This window comes from Hydra vulgaris, chromosome 15 (genome assembly GCF_038396675.1).
Source record: "Hydra vulgaris chromosome 15, alternate assembly HydraT2T_AEP".
Classification (NCBI taxonomy): Eukaryota; Metazoa; Cnidaria; class Hydrozoa; order Anthoathecata; family Hydridae; genus Hydra; species Hydra vulgaris.
Window position 1 is genome coordinate 17,849,918 of NC_088934.1, and position 6,000 is coordinate 17,855,917.

Consider the following 6,000-nt stretch of genomic DNA (forward strand, 5'->3'; position numbering starts at 1 on the left):
ATAATCAGTAACAAGTACAGAAAACATCAATGGCATTCCTAAAAAATTAATCAAGTGCAAAATTTTAGAGAACGGGTAGCAACTAGTCAAAATTTATCCAACGACAGAATCACTAATTTACACAATGTCGTGTTTCTTCTACTAATTTTTTTTGGCTGATACAGACGTTTCTTGACTTAATTGTTGTTGCAGGGCGGAAATATTTACGTTCTCATATGCGTGACCTTTTACTAACGCAAGGAAAAACTTATACGCAATTGTTGACACATGACACAACATTTAGCTTTGGAGAACTTTATATATCTGTTCTTCTAATGGAGTTTTTTTACAGAAAATCCCGTAACACCAGCGATATTTATGATTCATAAAAGAAAGTAACAAAGTACTCAAAAAACGTTTGTTGATATTTAAAAAAAAAACTACCAGCTTTAAAAGTAACTTATTGTGCACTGGTGACTAATGACTGGTGACTGATGGTGAAACATCATTCGATATTTTTGAAGATGTCTTTCCGAAAACAAATAAGTTATTTTGCTGGAATCATTAGTTAAGAGCAACCAAGAAACCGTTGATCGACGAATGCTACAGCTGTTAGATCTTCAATACTAAAGTTTCCATTGTTGGAAAAAGTTTCTGCAAATATTAGTGTAAAAACTCCACCAGTAATTCAATTAAGTTGTTGAGGTGCATTAAAAGAAATTTTGTTCCACACTCCAACTTCATCAGTAACAGATAACCGTAGTACCATATATTTCACAACAATATAAGCTTCGAAGTATTATCCCCATTGAGAGAATCCGCAGTTCCAACTGTTTATCTTCAGTGTTGGCAATTAAGAAAGTCCAGTGGTTGTTGTTAAAGTGAATAGGAAAAGGAATACAGTGGCACTTGCTTAGACGGACTTTTTTGAAGCCAACCATCAAGAATTTCTTTGTATCGCCGTGGTGGTATTTCGTACCAAAAAAGAAGGTAGGACATAAATTAGGTTGCGCTTTTTAAACTTGTTTAAGTCTGTTAGCAGATTGAGGTAAGCATTGGAATGGATTACCGTATCCTTTGACTATTTATCTGAATTAAAACATGACTTTAAAATTATTTGTCTTACGGAAACTTGGTGTAAGTGTGGTGAAACAAATGCGCAATTTGAACTAATTAATTACAAATCAGTTCACCAACCACGTAATTTTGGAATTGGTGAGGGCGAAAGTATTTTTATCCACAACTCAATTAATTATAGTTTACGTAACGATCTCTGGGTGAATGAAATAGATTGTGAGTCATTATGCATTTAATTAAAAAATAAAAACACAAAATGTATAATTGTAAACGCGACATATAGACCACTATCTTAAAAACTTAAAAAAAAAACCAACTTAAAAACGTAACTTAAAAAAATTTAAAACTCATCTTAGATCATTCATAACAGCGATAGAAACGATAAATCAATAAAACGCGAGATCATGTTTTTTTGGCTGGGGATCTAAACATTGACCTAAAAAACATGCTTCAAATAATATGAAACAGCGTTTCCTGAAAGAAAAAAAGAATGTGAACACAAAAAACAGTTATGACTCCATGGATGTCTAATGGGTTACTAAAATCCTCAAAAAGAAAACTAAAATTAAATGATAAATACTTAAAAACTTATAAAAACAAAATGGCATATAAAAACTACAAAAATATATTCGAAAAAACAAAAAGAAAGTCTAAAAAGCTTTATTATGCAAAGCTATTAGACAAAGCAAGCGTAAACACCAAAAAAACTTGGAATGTAATTAAAAAAGTAATTGGCAAAAATAATTACCCAGTGGGAAAAAAGACGTCCTAAAGACGTCTTTAAAAGTCTTATTTACGATGTCTTTAAGGCATTTATTTTTAGTCGATTCTGTAAATCTAAAAAACATCTTTTTTCGACATCGAAAAGACGTATTTTTTGTCTTTATCTTGTCATGAAAAGACACAAAAATGCGTCTTTAAGACGTCTTTGTTAATCGATAATGCATATCTAAAATCTAGTTTTTTCTCGGCGTCGGAAAGACTTTTTTGTCATACTTATAAGTATACTATAGTATCCTATAAAAATCCGTTATTGACTAAAGACTATCAAAAACGAAAAGATAATTCAGCTTATACACATTAAGAGTTGTTATTTATTTAAACTGGATAAAAGTTTTATTCAATGCGCTATTTTAGCCTGAAACATAATGATGCTTTACTTAACATTATAAAATTATAAAAACTGGCGATATCATTAGCCACACAGATGAAATCCACATAAACAAAAATGATGACTAGAAAGCTGCAATAATTTTTAGCTATAAGAAAGTCTACCTTTCCAGTATCATTTTCACTTGGTCTTTTGTATCCAAACCAAAAGTTTTGCAGACAATTCTAAAGATAAATCTGTTGTCATTATGTGCATTTTTTACTTGCTTTGTTAACGACAGACAGCAGTTAACAATGAAATAACAACTTTAACATAAAAGTTAATGAGCCAATCTTTTGTCTAAACAATTTCATCATTTAACTAAATACAAACAACAAAATTATTCAGATCGTTTAAAAACATTTTGAAAAAATAAATTGCAAGCATACTGAATGCTTTTTCTTTTCTATCGTCCATTTTACTGGCACTTGAACAAGTAAATACAGACAGAAATTGTTTACAGGTTGTTTTTTTTGTCTGGAAATGAATATTTTAATTTAATATGTAATAAACAAGGTTATTCAAGCACGACGCATTAAAAAATTAGGTGAAATGATATCAAGTGCTTGTAAACTCTAACTATATGCGTATTTCAGCCTTGCTCATGTGATAAAATGCAAAATTAAACAGTAAAACTTTTTAAAACACTTACCTGCGACTAACTAAGTTGAGACTAGATCATCTTGATACCATAGCTCTTTGTTTGGAGGAGAATTTTTTTACTTCAGTACATTGTGCCTTGTGGCCACAACAATTTTTTCTCTGCCTTGTCTAGCCATCTAACCACGCCATCCACTTTTTGCTTCTTCCCATTAACATTTTCATGCTAAACAGCTGCAGCCCATTTATTTTGAAACTCCACTTAAGCAAAATGATTTAAGGATACAAAAGTACTGTATTTAAAATCAATGCTAAAAAAATGAACTTTCAATAAAACATAGAAAAAAACAAAACAATAATGTAATCTTAATATAGTTGCTAGAGTTAACGTTTAAGGTTTAACGCCGTTTCGCTTTCGTTTTTAAAGTAGATTTAATTAGTTACTAGGCTTTTCCGAATTTAAAAGAGCGCGTTCTCAAAATGTACGTGATCATCGGAGAAAGATCTCTCAAGTGAGTTAAAACTTTTTACCTTTTGAATTTAACTATCATTTATTAGTTTAGAAATATTACATAAAGAATCATATTAAGATAAATAATTATCGTTAAGATCATATTATAATTGAATTCAGTTTAGAAAATAGTTTAGCAATTTATTAGATATAAAGTAGAAAGGATCACTCCTTTTAATTTTTTAAATCATTCACATTTTGTTTGTTTTAATTTTTCTTTAGCTTTATTTGTTTTTAGCAGTTTTGTTTTTATTGACCTTATATTTTATTTTTTAGAAGGAAAGTAAGGGTATGGATGAGGCCTAATTATTTTTTATGCATTTTTTATGCAAAAAGTTATTCTAATACTATTTCCATAAAATTGGTTATTACTACTTTGAAATCTCGGTAATGCTATTAACTATTTTTGTTCTTTTATAGAAAATTCAGAAAACTAGATAAAAATTTTGTGCCAACACTGACATGATATGTCACATACCAAGGACGTGGTGGCCCAGTACGAGGGTACGAGGACTTGTACTGGGCCCTGATTCTGGCTCAGAAAACTGGGCCCCCAATCCTCAAAGTTAAAAATTCATTTTAATTCTATAAGTTTCTATCTGGGCATTTTTTATAACATTTTATTTAACTTACTTTCACGCCGGTTTGTTTGTTTGGTGTCCGTGCAAAACAAACACTAAGTCAGCGGTAATAATAAAAGAAATACGCTAGGCTTTAGTTTAGCGTAAATAAAGGAAATCGTTTAGAACAGTAATTAAAACAAACAAACTTTGTTTAACGTAAATAAATAAAACCACTGTTGAATAATAATAACAAAAAAACGTTGTTGACCTGAAATTAATAGATTTTATACTGTAAAAGAGTAAGTAATGCCTTAATACTTTACTTATAAATTGTAATTAAAAAAATAATTAAAGTTTTTAAAGTAAATAAGTAAAAAAAAAAATCTTATAAATGTAGAAATATAAAGAAGAAAGCTAAATATAAAAAAGAAGGTTGGAAACTGAAGTTGATCAATTAGCTTGCCTTGCTCGAGAAAGAGAATAAAAAGTTCGATCAAGAGCAAATAATCAGCTGAACAATGAGCATCTCGGCTAAAAAAACGAAGAGAACGATACGTTAAGGCAAGGGCTGCTGAAACAGAAGAAGGTAGAGGCAGACGTATTGCTTAACGAAAAGAATACCGAAAACAAGCATTTTAGTGACGAACGATTAAACGGTGTCTCCTCTTTATTTGATGAAATTAACCATCCCATCAACAGAAAAAAGAGAAAATTGTTATCAAAAAGTTCAAAACAATAAATATACAAAATGCATGAATTCATTTGCATTGCATTGATAAATATGGTTAATATATGTTTGATAAATAAAATTGTGTGTTTAATAAATTTTTGTTATTACTTTCATTCACTACTACTCAACATGCTCCAGTCCACTTCCTATCGGTCCATAGAATTTATAAATAATACTACTATATATAAATTCCATGGATGGATAGTAGTTATTCTAAAACGAAAGAAACCAATGCCCTGGTTTCTATCATAGGACATATTTTTTAATTTTATATTTGTTTATGTTTCAGGTAAAATGAAGGGAAAAAAAAGGAAAGAGGCAACATGGAAATACAAATCTGGTTCTGAATCAAAAAGCTCAAAAACAGAAAACAAAAACAATGAATTGAAAGCTGCTGGTAATGATCCAAAACAATTAAAGTTAACGGCAGGTCTGGCGTCAGTGCAAGTGCCACAAATACAGAGAAAAGCTTGAACATCCTTTACAGCAAACAGAAATAACATGGAATTAAAATCAACATCTATTGTGAATATCACAAGTAAGCCTATTATTGAAACAGAGCCAATAACAGAGATTAGTGGCCAATGATCTCTTCAAGAAACAGACAATAATCAAGATGTCATAACTGCAGCAGATAAACGTTATGTAACGCTTGCTGCAGAAGAGGCCTTGTAAAGGAGCATCTGATTTCAATTGTTGAAACTGGAGCAGCTACTGGTAAAGGAAAAAGTGAAAAAATCAAAGATGAACTCAAATCAAGTAATGTTGATACTCAAAAGTGTATGGGTATGTCTTTTTATGGTGCGAGCAACATGCAAAGAATAAACAAAGGAGTTGCAACAAATTTGAAGCAGTGTTCTCCCATGGCAATAAATATTTATTGTGGATCTCATGGAACAAATCTGGTTATCAAAGCTTGTGCAAAATCTTCTGTTGTTTCTGTTCATCTTTTTGGAACAGAAAACAAGCCTGGTGATGTGCAGAAATTAAAGACTTTTCTATACAGATACTCAAGGAAACGAAATAATATATTTGAGAAGTGCAAATTTCTCTTGAGGATAATCTCTTCTTGAGGATGTGAATCAGTCTCTTGAACTGGCTGCTACCCACAGTGTTTGTTTCGGTGCCTTACAAAATGCTACAGACCGACTGTTGACGCTATACCCTGCAGTAATCGCCTTGAACAAATTTCAAATGACATGGAATTTAAAATGAATACTCGAAGTGAAGCACAAGGTCTTTTATCCCAATTTCAGTCATATGAAACAATGGTTACTTTATGTCTCTTCAAAGAAATTTTTGCTATCTTGGGTCCCCTAAATAAAATTCTTTAAGGAGAAACACTTGATTTTTAAATTGCTACAATGTCTGTCTAAATATAAATAGAAGA